Source organism: Cavia porcellus, unplaced genomic scaffold, assembly GCF_034190915.1.
Source record: "Cavia porcellus strain 051 isolate PalLab524CR breed Dunkin Hartley unplaced genomic scaffold, mCavPor4.1 scaffold_6, whole genome shotgun sequence".
In the NCBI taxonomy this organism is placed as follows: Eukaryota; Metazoa; Chordata; class Mammalia; order Rodentia; family Caviidae; genus Cavia; species Cavia porcellus.
Window position 1 is genome coordinate 87,757,258 of NW_026947489.1, and position 24,274 is coordinate 87,781,531.

The following is a 24,274-nucleotide window of genomic DNA, read 5'->3' on the forward strand; positions in this document are numbered from 1 at the left end:
GAGATGTGAGATGTACTCAGTAAAGATTCTTTAAAAAGCCAGCTACAGACAAGTAACACATCTTTAGATAAGCTTTTCTGCTCCTTTGGAAGTATAGTTTTTCAGATCTCTGCTGTCTTTCACAGGACAGGTTAGTGATGTGGCATGAGCCGGGGCTCTGATCTACAATGAGTTCAGGGATTCGGGCTGCCCGAGGCCTCACCTTCTGCAGCTGTGCCTTCTGGGCTGGGGTCCCTGGGCACTGCAGCAGGGAAGAGAGGAATGGAAGATAAAATACTCATGTACAAAGGGTCATGTCAAGTCACGCTAGCTAGAGCTACTCAGTATCAGTACACCAGCGCCATCTAACTAAAAGAATGCTGAGGACTGTAAGGAAACGTACAGATTTGGTGAGCAGAAATTACTTTTGCTGCTCATTATGGAATGGGACATTAAATATCATGGACCTTTATGGATGATGCACTGGTTGTATCCAATACCAAAAGTGAGTCTCTATTTCTCTCTCCCTCTCTGTCTCTGTCTCTTTGTCTCTTTGTCTCTTTGTCTCTCTCTGTCTCTCTCTGTCTCTCTCTGTCTCTCTCTGTCTCTCTGTCTCTCTCTGTCTCTCTGTCTCTCTCTGTCTCTCTCTCTCTCTCTCTCTGTCTCTCTCTCTCTCTGTCCCTCTCTCTCTCTGTCCTTTCCTCCTTCCCACTATATTTGGGATATCTCTAACTATTCTGAACCTACCTTTCTTCAGTATTAAATAAGGCTAACAATACACATCTTACAGGACTTTTACTAAATTGTAGAATGACCATGAATGCACCTTGTAAGTCAAAAATTGCCATTCAAATCATAAAGTATTATTGTGAACAACACTAAAGAAAAAATTACTCAAAGAGATGTATTTGCCCTTTTCTAAGATTCAAAAAGATATTTAACAGATTGCTTCTTTAATCACTGCTGCAATTCTAACGGTGTATGTTAGCACACACCCTGAACTGAGTCCCAGAAGAATTGTTAGACAGAGATAGTTACATAACAGTGAAAAGATGTGTATCTGCAAGCTAAGAAACAAGACAATACCTGATATTTGGGAGAACTTTGGATTTTCATGTGCTAGAAGAGTTTCTTGGATACAATAGAGTTCCAAAAATACTTGTTAAGTGAATGTTCAATAAATGAACAAATAAACATATTAAATAACTTCTACTTTAGAAACTAGGTCTGTGACAATTACCAAAAAAAGAAAAAAATCATATGGAGTCTCACGAGGGCCCATTGGTTTAAGATCACAAGAAGTAAGAATGCAGTCACCTTTATGCTAAAGAACTGCTAAGAAATTAGCTGTGGTAACCAGACGCCAACTTGCAAATCCAACACATAAGCTCTCGTGGAAAGTAGTACTTCCAGCCAAAATGGATCAAGTGACAAATTTTTGAAGTACTGGTTGTACACAGGGCTTTCCTCTATTTATTCAGCAGACTAGCCACTGCAAATATCACATGTTCAGCACCTTCTGAGATACAAACCCATGGCCCCAGAGCAAACAGATTTATGTCCACCTGCTTTGAAAGCACAGAAGTTACTGTGTTCAGGGGGCTAGGAAAGAACCAGGGTATTCCAAACAGGCCTGCAGACACAGGAAACAACATTTTCAAGCAAGACAGGGAAATGTTGACAAAGACACATTTCTGAAATTCTGTAATGTTCTCTGATTCTTTGAACATCCAAATTTTCTCAGAGTGCTAAAATAGCCACACTTCTATTTCTGTTTATAAACTTTATTTGGAGAGAAGTGATTCATGGCATTCACATATCCCATGAAAACACAAGAAGCTAAATAGATACTAACTCTAAGTATCTTCAAAGAAGGTAATTCAGCTATTTACTGGATCTCAGTGACCCACGATAAGGAAGGCAGGGAACAAAGTAATGCATCTCCCTGTTGTCAAATTGTAACTCACACCCTCATCCAGTGTCCTGCATACCTGGTACAAACAGAAAGCAAAATTCTGTGCTCAAAAGACACAGCCTAATTGTGACTCTGGCAGAATCAAAAGGGAAAAAGTCAACAGAAATTATACCTACCAAAAATAAGGATTTTTTTAGCTTTAATCAATCTTAGCATATTTGAAATTCAATGTTAACACATCTGCAACAGTTTTGTATTTGTTCATTGAAAAAAGACTTCAGTTGTTACGCTATCATATTCTGTTACTTATAGCTTCCCTGGTATCTCTGAATAGTACCATGCACTACGCAAATAAGCTGGGAGCCGGAATTCTGTTTTCTTCTTACTCCAATTTCTACTCGATATTGTAGAACTGCAGATATGTAAATATTGATTGAGTTATACTAAATGACGAGCTACTTAAGAATCTAAAGATAAATTTAAGCAGCCTTCTTCTTAGCATCCTGTTCTAAAATATCGCAAGGGTAGAATTTTTTGATTGGCTGTTTGCTGCATTCATAGAGGAAAGAAAACTATGTTTTTAAATTTTTATTTAAGATTAAAAAGACACAGAAAAGAAAAGCAAAACGCAATACAGACAGACAAATAACAAGAAATCAAATACAATAACAGTATAGGTTTACAAATCAGGATGATAGGAAATTGACAATGGCTGTAATAGTGCATTATTGTTACCTTCAAGAGGGTTGCTTAGAGTAAGATATAGACATCTAAAATGGATCTAAACATATGAGTATTAACTGTTCTTTTACAATAACTAATACTAGTGGAGGTATAGTCACTTTAGCTCTCATATATATGCATATATGTTTATATATACAAATTTATCTCTTTTTCCTTTTCTCTTCTTTCTTTCCTCCTTTCCCTTATCCCAGTTACTTTTCCTCTTTGTACAGTTACATACCTTTATGCAGTACCTATTATAGATTTTGGAACATAAATTATTTTTAAATTTATTAAACTAGGGAGACAATACGGCATTGACACATGTGAGTTTGATTTATTCCACCTATGAATATGTTCTCAAGCCCCATCATTTTACTTATAAGTCTTTATGCAGCTGGAGATTTAGCTCAGTGACATGAACACCTGCCTTGCAAGCACATGGTCATGAATTCGATCCCTGGTACCAAAAAAAGTCTTGATGCAATCTGTCTTTACAGCGGAGTCGTACTCCATTGCATTGTCTAATAATTTTTCAACTCTTCTCATTTCTACTGATATACCAGCACTGTTATCAACTTATATTATTTACATAAATACCATTCCATATAGAAGCTATTAATATAAATATTAATAGAAAGTATGTTAAAATATCTCTATTTTTTGTATTTAAGAAATATAGACATAGCTATAGATACATATATTAAGCATATTTTATATTTTATATTAAGCATATTTATATGTGTTCATTAATATAGACATAGCTACAGATACATATATTAAGCATATTTTATATTACAAACATCCTGTTTGAATATATCTTTGGACACTTTTGTTTTCAAGTCATCAAATAAAAAAAAATCTTTTTGTAAAGACTTGCAACTCATTAGTTTTTGTTTGTTCCCATTCAGAAATTTATTTTAAAATGAAGTGGATCGAATAATATGCCATATATTAACTACTGTTAATTTCTTACTTTTTTTGAAATTCATTTGTATTGTTTGTTTTTTCTTTAAAAGAAAAAAGAAAAAAATATATTGTGTTCAGGTGTATATTTCCTATGATGAGCATGATTATTATGTATATCTGAAATATACCAAAAAAACTTAATTATAAAAAATAAAATAAAATTGAAGTAGAAAACAAGTAATAATTTTATAATACTTAAAAGAGTAGAGTACAATGTCATGATGAGAAAATGACAAATTAAAAAAAGACAACTTATTGGGAAAAATAACGCTATCTCTCTAATAACGTAAAAATTACTATTGGATTGTATAGCAATATGGCACCAATAGCACAAACAACTGAGGGAGATGAAGGTACGTTGTTTAAAAGGTCTCACAGTGTAAATAAAGTGATACAGAGCAGCAGCTGAACACAGACACATCTCTGTACGTGTCAGGACTTATAAATCAATGGTGGCCCAAAGATGAGTTGAGCTGTAAGAAAGATAGAAAAGAAAAGATGTACCAAATAGAAAGTGAATGGTAGAAATTCAGATCAAAATACAAGAATAATTATTTTTAGTGCAAGCACCTAAACACTTTAAGATCAAGTTTATCAAATGGAATTTTAAAATAAACACCCCAATAAATGGAAGGATGATATCAAGACAGGGAGAAAGAGAACAAGAGACGCAGGAGGAGGAGGAGAGGATGAGAGAGAAGAGAATAGATCTATCATGTGACCACTGACAAGAGAAAGCTATATGTACATTACTATTAGAATAAGGAAAATAACAAAATATTTGAGGACAATAAAGGAGCCAGTTCATCAGAATGATGCAGGTGATGTAGACTCTCAATAATTAAAGTGCAATATACATGAAACAAATGGAATTTAAAAAAATGTTTCTTTTTATTTTAAAGAGGAAAAACAGAAACATCAAGAAGCAAACAAATAATTAAAAACGACAGCAAAAGCAAAATGATGACAACAACAAGAATGAATGATGGGATAGAATTTCAAAACAAGAAGATAGGAATTTAATGATGGTTGCTACATTGTATATTGTTATCCTCAAAGTAACTGCTCAGGTACCCTGTACAGGCACAAGATTGATCAAACAGTATGAGTTTCCATTGAGCAGTTTCTTTCCCTTTTACTACATCTATTACAACTTTTGGACCTTAATTACTCTTTCTGTTTCTTATACTAGCAAGACAATAGGGTGTTTATAAATGCCAGTGTGATTTATTTCACTTATGAGTGTTGTTTCTAGTTGCATCCATTTACCTTGAGGATCCTCGAGTTTATAGTTCTTTATGGCTGAGTAGTATTGCATTATACAAAAATACCACATCATTTTTATCCATTCCTCAGTTGATGGGCATTTGGAATGCTTCCAAAATTTAGCTATTACAAATTATGCAGCACAGCTGCACATATATCACTGTGGTATGAAGTTATCAGTTCTTCTGGAAAAATAACTAGAAAGAAAATACCTGGGTCGGGGCTGGGGATTTAGCTCAGCGGCATAAGCACCTGCCTTGCAAGCAGGCAGTCGTGAGTTCGATCCCTGGTACCGATAAAAATGAAAAAGACAAAAAAAAAAAAAAAAAAAAAAAAAAAAAGAAAATACCTGAGTCACATGTAATATCTAATCTTAGTTTTTTAAGGAATCTCCATACTGATTTCCTCAGTGGTTGTACCAATATACACTCCCACCAACAATGGAAAATAGCTCCTTTTTACCCACAGTCCCTCCAGCATTTGTTATTGGTTAATTTCTTCATGTTAGCCATTGTTTCTGGAGTGAGATGATACCTTGGTGTTGTTGTAACTTGCATTTTAAAAATGAAAATATTGAATATTTTTAATGTAAATTATTTGCAAATTGTATTTTTTATCTGAGAATTTCATCTCAGATGCCCATTTTTGTAATGGGTCTTTACATTTGGGGGCCCTGAAATTTTAAATTTTTTTATACATTCTAGGTAGAAGTCCTTTGTCTGAGGGACAATTGGCAAAAACATTTTCCCATTCTGTGGGTTTCACTATGTTGGTTCTTTAAATGTGCAAAAACATTTTAATAAAATGAGAACCCAATTGTTGATTCTTTGAAGTAGTTCCTATATAGTTTGGTGTTTGTTCATGAACTCTCAGACTACCTCTATGTCCTCAAGATTTCCACTTACTTTGTCTTCCAGTAGGTTTAGTGTTTCTGTCTTAATATTTAATCTTTGATCCATTTTGACTTTAGTGCATCATGATAGATGTAGGTTTAGTTTGTCTTTGGCATGTAGAAAGCCAGTTTTTCCAACATCACTTATTAAAGAAGTTGTCATTCTTCCAGTGAACATATTTGGGCCTTTTGTCAAAGATAAAGTGGCTGGGTGTGTCTGTAGTTGTGTCTGTGTCTTCTGTTCTGTTCCATTGATCTTCAAGTCTGCTTTTTGGCTGGCAACATGCTGATTTTATTATAGCAGCTTTGTAGCATAATTTCAAGTCAAGAATTGTGATGCTTCCTGCCTTGCCTTGCTGTCTACAATTGCCTTTGCTATTCTAGGTCTGTTATGGTTCCATACAAATTTTAGGACTGTTTTTTTCTAGATCTGTGAACTGTGTCAATGGTATTTTGATCAGGATAGTTTGAAATCTGTGTAACAGTTTTGGGAGCATGGCCATTTTCACACTGTTGGTTCTTCCTATCCATGAGCAAAGGTTATCTTTCCATTTTATGAACTCTTCTTCCATTTCTCTTTTCAGATACTGTAATTTTTAATGTATAAAATCTTTTACTTCCTTTGTTAGATTGATTCCTAAGTATTTCATTTTTTTACATTATTGTGAAAGGTTTAATTTCCCTAATTTCTCTCTCAATGTGTTTGTTGTATATATACAGGAGTGCTATTGACTTTTCAATATTGACTTTGTACTCAGATATACTTATGAATTTGATTATTAACTCTAGAAGTCTGTTGGTAGAATTTTTGGGGTTTTCTATGTAGAGTAACATGTCTGTAATATATTAACAGAGCGAAAGACAAAAATCACGTGATCATCTCAATAGATGGAGAAAAAGCTTTTGATAAAGTCCAGCACTTACACATGACAAAAACTCTATGAAAATCAGAATAAATTTTCTTTATCTCAATCTGATAAGAACGTGAAGCAACAGCCAACATCATATTAAATGGTCAAAAACTGAAAGCTTTCACTCTAATATCAGGAACCAGACAAGGTCATCTTCTATCCTCACTCTATTCAAGATAGTTCTGGAAACATTAGTCAGAACAATTAGACAAGGGAGAGAAAAGGAATGAAGATGGGAAAGGAAGAAATTAAATTATTATTGACAAGTTAAATTTTTTTTAAAAAAATTGAAAGAGAAATAGAAAAAACTCACCATTTTAATAGACTATTTGTGTAATCCTTTATATATAATTAAGGAAGCCTGAAGAAATAAATACTATCTTTAGAATAAGTTGAGAGAAAATCAATAAGGAAATAGAATTATTTTAAAAAAAAAACTTTACCAACCCATTGAATTAAGAAATTAGAATATTCACCCAAAGAAAGCAGAAATTCTTTCATTTAAAACGTACACAATATACTCACAAAACTAAAACATCCTTAGGATCATAAAAGAATTTAAATGAATTTAACAGGATGAAAATCACACAAAATATTTTCTTTGGCTACCATTTTACTAGAAATCAGTAACATAATAATAATAGAAAAATCCTAAGAATATTGGGAAATTGAACAAAACACATAAAAAAAATTCATGCATAAAACCAGGAAACACAGGGAAAGCAGAAAATATGTTGACCTGAATAAAAGTGATATATATATATTTAAATTTGTGAAATGCAACAACAATAGTGTTTAAAAGATAATATATACATATATCACTAAATTTGAATTCAGGAAAAAACAGTGCTGTTCAAACAAAAGACTTCAGGTTGCATCTTAAGAATCCATGAAAAAAAAATATTAAATCCATGAAAATATATGGAAAAGGAAGAAATAATAAACCCCAAATTAATGAAACCAGTGATCAAAGTGCAATGAAAAAAAATCAATGTAAATGCAGATGCTTTTTTGGAAATTAATGTCACAGTGGTTTCCAGAGTCTAAGGAGTAAGTAGCTGGAGAAGGTAGCCAGAGGTTGATCAGTACATAGTAAGTGACAGTGAAGTTACAAGCTCTGTATGCTATCGCTCAGTTGGGTAACTACAGGAAATAATTATGTAATGTGTATATCACAAAGTTAGAAGAAGTGCTTTGAATATTTTCACCATAACAAAGTGATAAATGCTTGAACATATAGATATGGTTAACCTACTTAAACTACTATATCCTAGCTATGCATTATACAACATGTAAACATATAAAAACATCACACAGAATATGTCACTTATATGTACATTTTTATGTTTTCATGAATCACTGAAAATGTTAATTTTTACAAAGCTGAAAAACATTATATCTGAGAAAAAAATATGTGACTATAAGATTAAAACTATTAAAATTTTTAAAAAGCCAATAAAATTGATTATTTCCCAGCCAACATGACAAAGAAAAGATGAGACACAAATGAACAGCATGAGAAATGAAAAAGATATCATTGTAAATTCTGTAGACAGTAGAAGATTGTAAGGGAGTATCAAATAAAAATCATTATGCCAATAAATTTTAGAGCTTAGATAAAATGTACATATTATTTGAAGACATAAACTAACTCTAGAAGAAATTAGATTACTGGTTGCTTAACTATATTAGTTGAGTAATTTTATGTCTATTAAAGAAATTGAATTTAAAGTTAAAAATCATCCCCTGAAGATAACTCCACCTGAGATGGCTACAGAGGCCAATAATCTTATGAAACATTTAAGAAATTAATGTCAATTCTTCCCAGTCTTTTTCAGAAAACACATGAAGAATAAAACACTTCTAACTCATTATATGAATTCACAATTGCCCATAATGTATAAAGCTGGCACATTTTCAAAGCAATTCATGTAACTCTTTCTTGATGAGCTCTGACCTATACTCCCTTCTCTCTGTTTCCAAGATTTCCTGAGGAATGTAAACTTATTACTGCATGTAACGTTATATGATTTTATATTTACTTGAAGGTCTCATTTATTAAGGTCAAGTTTAGAATAAGCTCTTTCCTACTCATACTTGTTCTCAGAGTCTAGCACATAATGCATATTTTAATTAACAAATAAATGTTATCACAGGTACGCTATTTTAAAGTAGGAAACTCCCTTTTACTCACTCTGAAAACTTGGTTGCAGTCATTTTTTTTAAACTGGGTGTCAAACTCATGACCCCACACTTGCCATACAAGTATTTGTGCTGCTGAACTAAACCCCTGGCTCTTACATAACTTTATAAAACAACTCAATTTTTAAAAAACCCACTAGGTTTCTCTATAGTTTTCTAACTAGTTGGATGTTTTGTTGAATATTTGCATTTTCCAGTCAGGGATCATTGTCAGACTAATACTTTGCTCTCCTTTATTTTCCAAAACTAATAAAATATATCTGTCTATCTTAAAAAGAAAGATATTATTAGTGATAGTCCCATGTGAAGCAATTTTGTCATTTTGTTTGTGTAACTTCCTTCATCTATATCAAGATCCTTTTGGAACAATTGAAGCTCAGATTCATTTTCCCATCTTACTATGTGTCTTTAGGTACAGAACCAAGTGTTTTGAAATAGGTCTTCTAGCTTGATGTTCTTCTTCTGTGATTCAAATTGCTCCAGCCATGAATTTCAAAACACTGGAGCAACTTGTGCAGTTCCCTGACAGTCCTTTCATCCCGGGACTCTTGCAGGAGAACTTGCTTTGCTCTGTGTGGGGCAACTATCTTACCTTGAGTCTATCACTTCATTATGGAAAGCTTCAAATTCCCCTGAATTACACTTATGTGGAAAGTAATTTAAATGAAAAATTCCCTCAGCTCTTTTAATGTTAAGGAGTGTTAAGTGTATGTCAAAAAGAAGTGGGCCACTCACTAGTAGAAAGCAAATGTAATACGTAAATAAGCAGAGATAAAAAGATTAGTGAGGTAGGCTTGAAATATCAGATTTAAGTAGCTGTCATTGGTTTCCTCTCTAAGGCAAAATATCCATTCCTATTTATGACCGTAGAAAATTAAATTAAATTTTCCATCTGTGCATATCGTTATATGTGATTTTATTAATTCAGCAATCATCCAATGTTGTCTATTCCAGCCACACATAAGCACTTACACATAAAAGAATAAGATTTCTGCCAACACCTTGATGTAGGGCTTGGTTTTGACCTATATCAAAAGCATCATAACTTCCCTACAAATAAGAAAATTATCCTAATAATGCCATACACATTTCTTTCATTCATTTTTAATTTTTATTAGTTCATGTTTGCAGTACCTAATGATTGCGTGTTGTAATTATTGATACATTGCACCAACTTGAGAAGTTTGGAAGCTTAACTAAGTAACTCAGTAGTTCTGCAGCCTACAGAGTAAAGGACCTGCCCTTACCACTCCACCATGTTGCTCATTGTGTTAATTTGAGGTTTAGAAGTTTAATTAAGTGACTCAGCAGGAGCCAAAGTCCTCATTTTGGAAACATCCTGAGTTTCTGTAAGAGAAGGGCACAGAGACGGTGTGAATGCTCACCCACCAGAGGGCGGGTAGCCAATGTACAATATAGGGAAAGAAAGAGGCTTGCTCTTTCCTCTTTTGCTCTTCCTTCTTTTGCTGTCTTATGCTACCTTGAACTGCTGCCCCTGTGCCATGTCACCCTTGGAACCAGATGATTACAGACTGAAACCTCCAAACCTTGTAAGCTAAATTAACCCTTTTTCCTTTAACTTTGGGTGTCAGACATTTTGTCTCAGCAATAAGAAAAAAGTAACCAAGACACAAGCATTGTAGAGAGTCAGTATAACACATCTGAATTCTCTTTTTTCCCTCCCCACCACACTTCCTTTTATTTTGCATGAGGCTCATTTATTTATTGTAAGTCAGAAATTATTGTATGTGCAGGTTAACAACCAAGCTAAACAGCCAAAAATCCCGTATAAAGCATATAAGAAAATTACACTAAATTGAGATATATTTTAGATACATTATCCATACCTGAGAGCAGTAACTTTTTCTCTCAACCTTTTTTCTTATTGTCTGTCTTTTATTTCACACTTAATTTATGTGATGTGTTTTTCATATACCAGAAACCATTAATATATTTAAGCTGTGTGTCTGATTCACTTCGCTTAACATTATGGTCTCAAGACGTATTCATTTTCCCACAAATGACTCACTACTGGAAAGTAGTACTCCACTGTGTATAAATATTACACTTTTTTATCCATTCATCTGTTGATGCTCCGAATTGTAGCTATGATGAATTGTGTGGCTATAAACATGGGCACGCATACACTACTGTGGGATGATGCCTTTAACTTTTAGAAGATACCCTGAAGAGAAATATCTGGGTCAAATAAAATGTCTAGTTTTCAGTTTTTGAAGAATCTCCATACTGATTTCCATAGTGGTCACATTATGTCCCATCAACATGATGTGGTGTTGAGTCCCACCAACAGTGGAAAAGATTCCTTTTTCCACACCGCCTCACCAGATTTTGTTATTGTTTAATTTCTTGGTGATGGAAGTTCCTCCTGGTGCGAGATCATCAATGTTGTTTTAACCTACATTTCTCAAACAGCCAGTGATGTCTAACTTTTCTTTTTTTTATTTCTTGGTCATTTGGATTTCTTCATCTAAGAAGTGTCTGTCCATATCAGATGCCCATTTTTGATTAGGTCTTTAAATTTGGGGTATCTAACTTCATTGATTGCTTTATATATTCTAGATATTAGTTCTTTGTCTGAGAAGTAGCTGTAAAAACCTCACATTCTATAGACTGTCTCTTTTAGTTTGGTTCCTTTTGCTGTGCAGAAGCTTTTTAATCAGATGTGATCTCATTTGTTGATGCCTGATATTATTTCTTGTGCACCTAGGGATTTTTTTCAGATAGTCTTTGCCTACACCTGTGTGTTCAAGTGTTTTGCCTATTTGGTTTCCCAGCAGATTAAGTGCTTTTGGCTCTAATGCTTAGATCTTCATGCATTTTTATTTTAGTTAGTGTGTGGCAGGAGATAGGAGTCTAGATTCACTCTTCAGTATGTATATAGTTTTTCCAGCACCATTTGACTTCCAGGAAAATTGTCATACACATTTCTGAAATAGCTGACAAAAGCGGACAAAGCACTAAAATAAGAATAGTATTCTAATATGAGAGTTTAGAATAAAATCTTCAGAATGCCTTGCATTAGAATAGTTTTAATAAAAAGGAAAAATATGAAAGTCAAAGCAGTCACAGAAGTAGCAAGCACATGTCCTGACCAATCATGAGTCAACAAGCTCTGTGAGAATGATTGGACCAAGTCAACACAATTGATTCTCAGGGGCTGGAGATTTAGATCAGTGGCATAAGTGCTTGCCTTGCAAGCAGGCAGTCGTGAGTTTGATCCCCCGTACCGGTAAAAATGAAAAAGACAAAAAAAAAAAAAAAAAAAAAAAAAAAAAAAAAAAAAAACAGTTGATTCTCACCACAGCATTGGGTGAGTAGTACTATCATTCCCCTTTTATAGATCAGAAGGATTGAGGGAGTGCTCAGTATCTGCTGCTCCCTCATTTATTGTCAGGAAACTATAGACCCAAAATACTCAGAAAAATTATTCCATCTGTACTGAACATACATAAACTTTTTTCTCTAGTCATGTGCCCTAAACAATAGAGTTCAGCAATTATTTTCATAGCATTCTACTTGTTATTATAAGCAATCTAAAGATGATTAAATATATGAGAGGATGCACATGGCAACCCGAACATCTCAAGAGATCCTAGCACCAATACTAATGGATACTGAGGTGTTGTTTGCATAAAAAAGACTTAAAATTTTCCTATGTTCCATAGCCCACACCTAGTCAGACTGAGGCAGGAAACCTGAAGCTATTTTTTCCAAATCCCATCTAAATGGGCAGAACTGGTTTAGACTGAGGCCCTGGCATTGCCTACTCAGTAAATTATTGAAGTGACTTCAGAGCTTAGCAATGTTTTTTGTGAAGGGTCAAACAATTGTTTTAGGCTGTGTGGGTCAAATTGTTGTCATTGCTGCCATTGTAGAGTGAAAGCGGTTATGAGCATTGCATGGTTTTATGGGCCAAAGCAAGTGGAACTGTGTCTTACATAATCACTTCAAGCTTCAGGTGCTTTTATCTATAACATGAAGTTGATTCTACATTCTGGGATTTTTTAATTGTATAAAACATACAAAGAATGTGGCATGACAAATAATAGGTTTTCAGTACACATTAACCTTTATATTAACTGCTTGACTAACAAACATGAATTGCAAACTTTCACATACATGATCACACTTTGCATTAGGAATGCTCTTAGGTGTGAACAAATTACAGAAGTAGCTCGTGTCTTCCAGATGCTGTCACAGTTATGCTGCTGTGTGCTTACAGTGAAGGGCAGTTGTGTAGTTATGCAGTGCTCAATCAGAGCCTTGGATGTAGGAAGCAACAGGAAAAGCAGTGGGGGTGATATAGAAAGCAGTAACTATGGAAACAAAAGTGAAAACACTGTGTAAGACTTGCTTTGTGGGGCTCACAAACAAATCCAGTGTTCTTCAGGAGTGCAACTCGTTTGTTAGGTCGAGAATGTACAGTATTCTTTTTCAATTGCACTTTTTATTGTTCATTCAATTTCTCCTCTTCTTTAGGCACAAACGAGATAATCCTTATAATTCTGCCCTTCTATACAAATTTTACAAAGAAAGATGAAGCAAGTATCCTTTTAAAATATAAACTTCAATGTATGTTTATGTGTATGCAAATGAAATATGCTGCTGTGGAGGGATAGATTTATTAATTCAATTTTTTAGATAGCTTGGAATATATAGAATCTGTTAGGTGCCTATACATATTTGAGAATTTCTTAGTGCATAAGAAACTAAATTCTATGCAAACATTTAAACTTACTTAATTGAATTAAAAATGTGTCTATTTTAAGAAAACTCTATTTGTGAATATTTATCATCTGGTAAGTATGAGTTAACAGCAGAGTATCAAATGTACTACTTTAAAAGTTTCAAAAGAAATAATGTTTCAAATATCCTGTGTGGCTGTATCTTTTATAAATAATCTTTGATTCAGATAAATATTTTGAATACAATAAAAGAAGTATTAAAACACATAATCTAGTTTTAAAATAGTCATGTTTCTTTTTAAATTTTATTTAGAGAAAAACTAAACAAAATAGAAAATTGATAGAAATGATACACATGTTCAAAGAAAAAATAAACAGTAAGAAATCACTACTTGATGTTTACATACTGTACTCTTACAAATAGCTGTTCAAGATACAAAAGTGGAGCATATAAAACGGGAATTCAAACAGTGAGACTGCAAACAGTTCCGTTCAACTATCCAACAAAAACTTAGTAATATGGTTATCAATCCTATACACTTAAACATACATGCAGTTATCCATATCTTCATTTATGTTGAGATTAGACAAACTAAAGCAGGATAAAGTCATTCTGAACAAAGAATAATAGTATTGCTGGATTTCACATCATGACACCCTGGGACCAGCACCAGCACTGGGTACTGTAGTGTCTTTTTTTTTTAAATTTTATTTAACAAAGACTAAACAAAACAGAAAACAGGTAGAAATAATACATAATTTCAAAGAAAAAAATAAACAGTAAGAAATCACTAGTTGATTATTACAGATTGTCCTCTTACAAACAGTTATTCAAGATACTAAAGTGGAGCATATAAAGTGGGGATTCAAACAGAGAAACTGCAATGAGTTCTGTTCAACTATTCAACAAAAACTTAGAAATATGGTTATCAATCCTATACACTTAAACATACAAGCAGTTATCCATATCTTCAATTATGTTAAGATTGAACAAACTCAAGAAGGCTAATATCACTCTGAACAAAGAATAATACTATTGCTGGGTGTCACATTATGACACTCCAGGATCAGTACTGGGTACTTTAGTGTCTCTTTTTTTCAAAGTATTTGTTCATTTCATCATGTGTCATAAAATCAGCTCTCATAAAGTGTTTATAGATTCTACACATGCATGAGTCTTAACATGTATTTCTATCCTTTCTATTTAGAGGGAGAAACAAAACAAAGCAAGACAAAACAAAACATATTCCTATAAACACATGAAATGAAAAACACATATAAGACCATTGTACAAGGAGTTCTACCATAGCTTCTGTATTGTCTCTTGTTAACTTCAATAGAATTGGCTATATTATCAGACATAGCATAATTGAATATATCAGTATATAACAGTATTAATAAAAACACAACTTTGTATATAGTATAAAACTTCAAAAACAGGCAGTTATTAAAACAGAATGTATACCATAGAGTCTTGTCATCCTCAGTGTATTTGCCTGTACTCTCAGACTTGATGCTATCAATCATATCAGTTTTGAATAAAATCTGTCGATACCAAACAGCAATCAAACCAGATTTAACGAAAATCAGTTTTAATAAAACAGTATAAGTCATACAGGGCTCCAGATTAAGTTAATAGGAAATTAAAGATGATTACTGTGCTATATCCTGATGTTTTTGGGATAGCTGTCTGTGCCCTCAAATCTGATGCAAGTAGACAAACTGGGACAGAATAAAGTCTACCTAAGCAGAGTGGTGCAAGTAATGAGGGTTTAAACCCTGATACACTATTAATATCTTCTGCCATCTTTTTTAAGACTCTCCCTCTCCTTTCACTTTCCCAGGGTACACTGTGCATTTTTGGGTCTGACCAAGACCCTTGGTTTTAAATGGGGAGGGGGCAACCTGCTATTTACCTAAGTGGCTCTGAACCTTCTCTCTCCTGGACTTGATCTCTAATTATATTCCTTTACCTATTAAAACCTGTCTTTCCAATCTATCAACAAATACTGGTCTAGTTGCCCCTATTACTCTCTGGTTCTCTGTCACACAGAGCATTGTTTTCTCATATTTGATTTTCAGACCATGTACTCTTTTTCATGATAATTATATTCCCTATAAATAGCATCTTGGTGGACCCTACCTCCTGATCTACTCCACATGTGGTTCTCTTTTTTTTAATTTAGTGTATCAAGGCCATCTGTATTAGAGATTATAACCAACCTTCTCTGCCTCATTTCTGTTTTGCTCTTTTTTTGCCATCAGTTGTCTGCTTATCTTCTTCATTCTGTTTTCTGCTCTGTTCATTGAAGCCTCTCTGCCACTGTTCCTGGAATCCTAGTACTTTTCTCTCTCTCTCTAGAATGCCCTGCAGTATTCTCTGTAGAGTTGGATTGGTGGTTGCTAATTTCCCAAGTTCCTCTTTGTCTTGGGAGCATCTTGTTTCTCCATTAATTTCTAGAGACAGTTTTTTAGAGTATATCAAGCTGGATAGAAGGTTATTTTATTTCAGGGCTTGGAAAATTTCACTCCTGGCTCTTCTTGACTTGATGGTTTGTGTCGAAAAGTCTGCTGTTATTCTGATGGACCTTCTTTTATAGGATATCTGTTTCTTGTCTCTAACAGCTTTTAATATTCTGTTGTTATATTGAATTTCTGGGATCTTGCTTATTATATGCCTGGGTGTAGCTCTGTTTTGGTTGTAGGTGGCTGGAGTTCTGTAGGCTTCATACATCTGAATATCATTTCCTTTTCCTATATTTGGGAAGTTTTCCTTAATTATTTATGTGAGTAGCCCTTGTAGTTCCTTTGTTTGTACCCCTGCTTCTTCATTCACATTCTTTGTTCTCAAGCTATAGATCCTCTTGTCATTTTTTAGCCTTTGTATTGTTGCTGCTTGTTTTCTTGTTATTTAAAAAAAATTTCCCTTTCAAATCCCACATTGCAAAACTGTCCTCCAGTTTGGATAATCTATCCTTAGTTTCTTTCAAGCAGATTCGCCCTCTTTCCATGGAGTTTTTAATTTTCTGGTAATCTCTTTGAATCTGCTTCTTGTATTCTATATTTTCTTTATATTCTTCATCAAATGGTTCTCTCCTTTATTTGAGTTACTCCCTTCTTCTGTCTGTGTCTTCTTGAGGGGTGCTTAGCATCTCTTTTATTAATCTTCTTATATCTTGCTTTACTTGGCTAAATATTTCACTTTTGAACTCGTCTCTGAGGTCCCAAAGATATCTCAGATAGATATCTGAGCAAAGATGGCAGATAGATAACAGCTGGCTACAGAGGCTCCCTGAGATAGTAAACTTAGAATTCAACATAATGCAACATGGGGAGTCCTGAACAGAGGGAGATGAATTTTTTCATCTCAAGATGAAACTAAGGTGGGGAGAACCTATCAAACATACAGTCCTGGTGCTATTATTGGAACAGCTAAAGGTTCAGTGCTCCCACCGCAGTGGGCGACTTGCTGAGCTGTCCAAGGTCCCACCGCTTTGACTCACTGGAGGTGCAGTCACACTGAGGTTGGGGTCAGCCAGCCAAATGGAGAGCTGAGCTGGTGGGGAGCCTGCATTGGCCTATGGTAAGTGGTGGATGGGAGTGGAGCCATTCCACAGAAGGGGGGCTCTGGCGGATGACATTCTGGGATCCAGCAGGACTGGCAAGTACAAGGGACAGCAGTGACTTCAGTAGATTCCCTTTCTGAATGGGATTGGTGGAGTGAGCTTGGCCTGGGTCACGTGACCTGGCTGAGAACCGAAATCAATTCCCTACGGTGGTGGTGCACACTAACACAGTGAAGCCTCAGAAGTTTGACTGATCCTGAGGGGAGGCAGCACACAGTGACAAAGTGTAGGCCTCAGCAGCTTGACTGACCTGGAGGGTAGGCAGTGCACATTAATACAGTGACGGTCGCAATAGCTTGACTGACCTGGAGGGGAGGGTCCAGCATACACTGCTCCTGTTTGCAACTCACTAGCACACTGCAGTGGGAAGAGTCACCTAGCCAGCTCACTTCAGAAGAATTGTAACCAACAAAGAAAGAAACTGGGGCCTCCTGGAAGAAACAAAAAGATGGGAAGAGGGAAAATGTCCCCAGGTGCCAACCCTGAGAACATTGACCCAGGACAGGTAAATACAAAGGAGAATGAGAAAACAGTCATATTTCTTAAACATCCAAACCAAAAAAGAAATGTATTTAGGTTCAAGATGTGAAATATAGCCCAATGGCAAGTGCTTGGCAAGTGCAAGGTCCTAAATTCAATTCACAGAACAACAATAACAACAACAAAATATACATACACACACACACACACACACACACACACACACACACACACACACACACATATATATTCCATTGTATTTCATATACAATATATTTCATATAAATGAAATATATTGTATATGAAATGTAATGACTATAAATTTCACAGTTATGCTGTGTAATGTATGAAATGTAATGATTATAAGAGCAGTCTAGCTACTGGTAGTTGACATTCTTGTCTATTATTGAAATTACAAAATTTGATGACTAAAAATTTAATATTAAAAATTCAATGCTATATATATTTTCTACTAATATTTAGAATTTGTCTCTGTACCTAAATATGCATTCTAAAAACAATTGTTTCAGGTGCCATTAGTTTTAACACTTAGTCACCTGATATTTAGCTAAAACATACAATTATCTGCATGTCTAAATATATGCTTATATTTTAAAAACAAATTTCCATTTACTTCTGTTCTTTTTCCCTTCCATATCACATGGCTTGCATTAATGGCCTTAACTTTTATAGTTTTATCTGTAACTTTTAAAATATTGATTCAGGATCATAATGACTTCAGTGAGTAAAAGACCAAAATTATTTGCCTTGAATTGGGTAAAAAAATTAATGAGTACTGAAAAACATGTGTTTACATAGATAAGGAAGTTCATACGTATGTGCATGTGTGAGTCTGTGTATGCACATGTGTGTGAGTATACCTGAACATGTGTGCCTGGGTGTACTATATGTGTGCTTATGACCATGTTCTTCACCTAGCTGCCCATTAATAGAAGAATATTTCATCAATCAGGTAAACAGATAGTCAAGCATAGTCCAGAGGAAGTGACACAAATCAAGGTATTTGATAAAGTGTTAATGGCACAGCATACATCATGAGAGTGCAGTCATTGAGGGAAATGTGGATATGGTGGGTGTTGGCAGCATAGCTTCAGATCCTTTAAGTATCTACATAAAAGAAGACAGGACAACTACACAGAAACAAAAAATGTGCAAACAATTGTACAAAATACTAGGTGAAAATGCATCTCCTTAAATCCAAAGTATACATTGTGAAGACACACTACTACTAGACACTTGATCCACAGACTAACTGTCACCGCTCATTAGCACAGGGAAGCAACAGAATACCTACTGGGCCTGGGGAGAGCAAAATCATGAAATAGAAAATAAAAGCAGTCACTAGAAAACACAGAGGGCCACTGAAGGACAGAAGCTAGACCGGGAAGGTTTTGTGCAACCATACAGTGAATTAATAGAAAAGTTCTGCGGCAAATACTGACTGAGTTGAAATCATCCACACCCTAGGAACATTTAAATCTATTCATTAATATTCTGTATGGTAAAAGACTCATTTTAGTAGAAACTGATGAGACTAGAATCAAAATTAAGGAGAATGGTAACAAATAGAAGTCCAGAGGAACACTGTGGAGAGGAAGAGAGGCCCATTATCTGAGAAAGCAAGCCATCGTCTGTTTGAACACTCCAGGGAAGCAGAGAAGAGAAATCCCCATGAAATTACAATAGCTACTCTGAGCCACATCTCCTAAAAGTTCCAGAAAGCCAATTTAATAAACTAGCAGTAGGAAAGGACCAAAGTCAAATCAGAGAATGGAAGTTTTTCATAGGAGGAAAGAGACTAATACACAGTCAAAAAATTTTACAAGTAACAAAAGCACACCAGAAAAACTTGCAAAAAGAAGTGCTCAAAACAATAAACTTATTTATTGAAGAGATAATAGACTTTAAGAAACGCATATGTGAAGAAGTAACAGTATAGTTCAGAATTAGGAAAAACACATAAAGCAGATGGCAGTAAAATAGATGGATGGATAGATAGACAGATAGATAGACAGACAGATAGATATTAAGATGTGATAGCCAACCTTCAAGGTGAACTCAGCTACCCTTTTTATATTTATACTTTCTGTCATCTTTTGTATGCTGCTGTAGGACCAGTCAATAAGGAATAGTGGAAAGATGACACATGGTTATGAGGATGGATTATGAGAGGTACTGCACTGTCATTTGTCCCTTTTAATCTCCTGGTCAAAGAGTAGTCATTCTCCATGTGGAGTTCATCCTCTCAGCACTTTGGGAAGGGCAATTTGAAGATCAGCTGAGACCTCCTGCCAATATCTGGCCCCAACACACTCCTCGGCCTTAGGTACCTCACCAGTCAGATCTTTCAATTTTAAGGCAAACCTGCAGATGACTGCCACCTCACAGAGACTAAGTCAGAACTGCTCAACCCAACTCTGTCTAGATTCTTGACTCAGGAAAATCAAAGACGATGTTCAGAATTTGTTTAAGTCGTTAATTTTCACCACAGTTTGTTACGGAGCAGCAGAGAACTTACATAAAAAGCAAATTATAGGGGCTGGGGATTTAGCTCAGTGGCATAAGCGCCTGCCTTGCAAGCAGGCAGTCGTGAGTTCAATCCCTGGTACCGATAAAAAGGAAAAAGACAAAAAAAAAAAAAAAAAAAAAAAAAAGCAAATTATAACAGACACAAAGAGGTAAAGAAGTTTCAAATAGAATTTTAAAGAGGTTGAGAGAGTCCAAAAAAGTTAATCATATGAAAAATAAGCACAAAAGTTCCACTTTATAGATAATAAGAGTTTCTGAGGGCTGGGGATTTAGTTCAGCCGCATAAGTGCCTGCCTGGCAACCATAAGGTTGTGAGTTCGATCCTTAATACAAAAAAAAAAAAAAAAAAAAAAAAAGTTTCTGACAAAGGAATTCAAATAAAACAGAGCAAATATTAAATTATACTTCATGAAAAGAACAATATAATAAAACTTCTTGAGACTATACACCAACAATACACACCAACACCTAAATGTAAAAAAATGACAAACTTTAATTTTCAGATGATGCAGGGACCAAGAGACGGAGAAAGAAGAGAGAGATGGATGGCAACAAGGATTGAAGGAGGTTTAAGACGTGTTCTGTGGATGTACCAGCTACCCACCATGAACAGAGTTACTATACACTGCAAATTTGTACTAATAAAGGTAAAAATTAAAAATAAATAGTAAATATAAAAGCTCAAATAAGTAGTAATATTTTATGCCTGATGAAAAATAAATAACGTATTTTAAGGTTTTGGGTTTGTTTTTGTACATTTTGCACTATTGGGAATTGAACCCAGGGCCTTTCCACCAAGTTATGCCATCAGTCCTCTTTCCTTTTATTTGAAAGAGATTAAATGAAAATGAAGCAATAAAAACAAATAAAATAATAAAAAAGATATAGGATTTCATAACAAGATGATAAGAAAGTAACAATCATCAGTATATCATATATTGTTATCTTCAAAGTAGTGTTTCACCTTTTTTTTTAATTTTGAGACAGGATTTCACAAAGCTGCTAAGTTACCTAGGCTGTGATCCTCCAGCCTCTTGTCTCCCAAAGAGTTGGAATCACAGGTGTCCACCGCCAGGCCCAACTTCAGATATTAAGAGATAGTAGGAGGGTTGATATCAGCCAAAAACTTTATACCTAGCTGAACTAACTCTCCACTGTTGAGCCTTGAACTGTTAGCAACATGCAAGTACTCGGGAAATTTATTTCTGTGAGTTTTTCCCAAGGAACTTTTCAGAGAACATGCTTCTTGCAACCAAAATGAATAAGCTCCTAAGTGTGAGTACGATCTGTAATCACTGAATGTAGTTATCTCTAGTTACCTGAAGATTAAGAGGAACGGTACAGAAAGCAACGGCTCTAGTTTTAGATAACATCAAAATAATACAATTATTTTTAATGAGCAGAAGCAAAATAGAGAACATATGCCAAGATATGTATTCATTTTCAGCACGTGTAAGAGCACCAGTCTTTGTGTTGTTGCAGACTGTGTGTATGTGATTAAAGTATGTAACAACAGTAATAACTGTTTGGAATTGTGATGGTATTTTCCTTTGGGTCCGTGAGAACAAGAAATTTCACTGTGAAAATAAAAAGACAGAAATAAGGAAGGGATGAAATTAAACAATAGCAACAGCATGTTATTCCGCACTCTTAAATATGTTCAGCAAAATGCTGACTTGAGTGAAATCTACAGGACAAACAGGTTCCCCTTGAAAACAAATAAATGTGAAGGACAGAAAGGCATAAAGAAAAAGCCCTAAACCAAGAGATGTAACACATACACACTTTTAGATCCAAAATTTAAAAAATGAGATAAAGCATTTGAAGAACATCTGGACAAGTAAATTGTCACAAAATACAGGAATAGGATGAATGCAGAAGTGAGGAAGTGATTTCATTCACAGGAGAGAGTGGACTGAGAACCAGAGGGAAGCATAAGCCATGAAGGGGTGGATGGGAATCACAAAGTACTTGCAAAAGCATTGTTGTCATATCACAACTCATTACATTGTATATCTCTTCTGTGTTTCATTGATAATGAAAAGAATTTAAGAGATTTTTGTAAGAGTTCAGTGGAAGTCTGACATAGTACATTTGTGTATAAACCCAGCTCTCCAGAAGGCTTAGGTAGAAAGATCACAAGTTTGAGGCCAGCCTGGGAATCTGACTGGCTTAGTTCTACCCAGTCTCAAAATAAACATTTTCTGGGAATTTAACTCAGTGCATAAGCACTAGGGCCAAACTGCAGGTGTGTACACACACACACACACACACACACACACACACACACACACATGCATGCACGCACACAGAGAAATTCAGTGGTCACAGGATTGAGCATTCCTAAATCAGGAAGAAGTGTAATATATGATTTCCCTAAAATCTCTTTGAATGCTTTCTTTTGCCAAGCCTGACTGCTCATATTTTCTATAGATTCTCCTAGAAATCTAATTTATTTCTAATAAATACATATTAAATAAACCAGGTCATTTGACCTTTAGAATTTTCTTCTCTATATATTTTGCTCAGTGAATATTAACTTTATGTTCTCCTGTTGTATATGAGATTTATATTCCCATTTCTATATACATTGTATATTTTTGTACAATTATACATTATATATTATAGATAAGGCCAACTTTGGACAAGTAATTCAATCTTCATCTATACAATCTGTTAACAGTATTTGCTTAATATAAATCAATGCAAAACACTTAAACACCAAATAATTGCTAGCAAATTTGCCTTTTATTATTGGCTTGTGAAAGAAACATACAGGAAAATATGGAATTCTTCAAGTTTTGGTGGTCAGGAAATTGATAGACCTATTGATTACTGCAGAGTTTGATGAAGAGAAAATATATGGAAAAATAAATTCAACTTTGCACTAATGAAATTCATCACTTGATGACTATTTATGCATTTGTTACACTAAGAAAAACTTACCATCTGAGACAGCGCAGATTGTGGTTCGCCTCCTGGGGTGTCAGCTTTGTGCTAGCTTGAATACCTCCAATGCAAACTCCCAGATTCATTCGTGTCTCTCTTGTCACTATAGGAGATTAATTAAAGTGCTTTCTGTGGGCTCATTAACCCACCAACTAACCATAGATCTTTGATTTGGTTATTAGCTACCTTATAATTACTCAAACATACCAGAAAACTGGATAACGGAAATTCAGCTAATGAGGACTCTTTGCCAACTGGACCAACATCAATGACAATGAAAAGAAAGCAGCATGAAGTGTCATGTGGCTAATCAGGACTTCCTGTCATTACTCATTGATATTACCTTGTATGGTTTAATCACAACGAGAACAGTCTGTCTGTCTGTTTTTCAGATGTGACCATCTTTCTTCTCTGAAGAACCTTTAGACCTTTCGCTGTTCACCTCTCACTGTGTAGAAATCAGGCACTGAATATGTAGTGACTGTCCATTTCTGATGACCCAGACTGTCCATTTCTGATGACCTAGCACTTTACTTTGAAAATTCGTGCATTGCAAGGTGCAACCCAGCCTCTTGTATGGCACGCATTAGCAGTGCACCCAGTTACTGCTGCAGGTCACTTATAATTTGCATTTAATACAGATCATGTCTAAAAACCAGCATTTAAGAGCCGATAATTTGCCTTCTGGTTCATAGACATCATCAATCATCATTTGAGTATGACAAGGCTTTTCCCCATCTAAGATCGCTCTAAGTTTAATGATATTTACTTTTTGTTCACTGCTTTGTATTTTAAAATATGTGATCAGCTTTCCTGTCACCTCAGTGTCATGCACCGCATTCATCTCTATACCTTCTCAATCTCTGCTCTCCTATCAGTAGTCAGCAAATACAATATTTAGAAGACGCTCACCTAAAGGTGCTCTGGCCTCAGTCTAACATAGTCTCCCCTTTTAGCTTGTCATTCTGTCCACATTAAAAAGGAAGAAATGTGGAATTTCATTGTCAATTTGATTCTTCATTTGGGAAAGAAATGTAGAAACGCAGTCTAGACTATAAGACTCCAAGTTAGATTTCAGTATTATTCACATGACATTAAGCTATGTG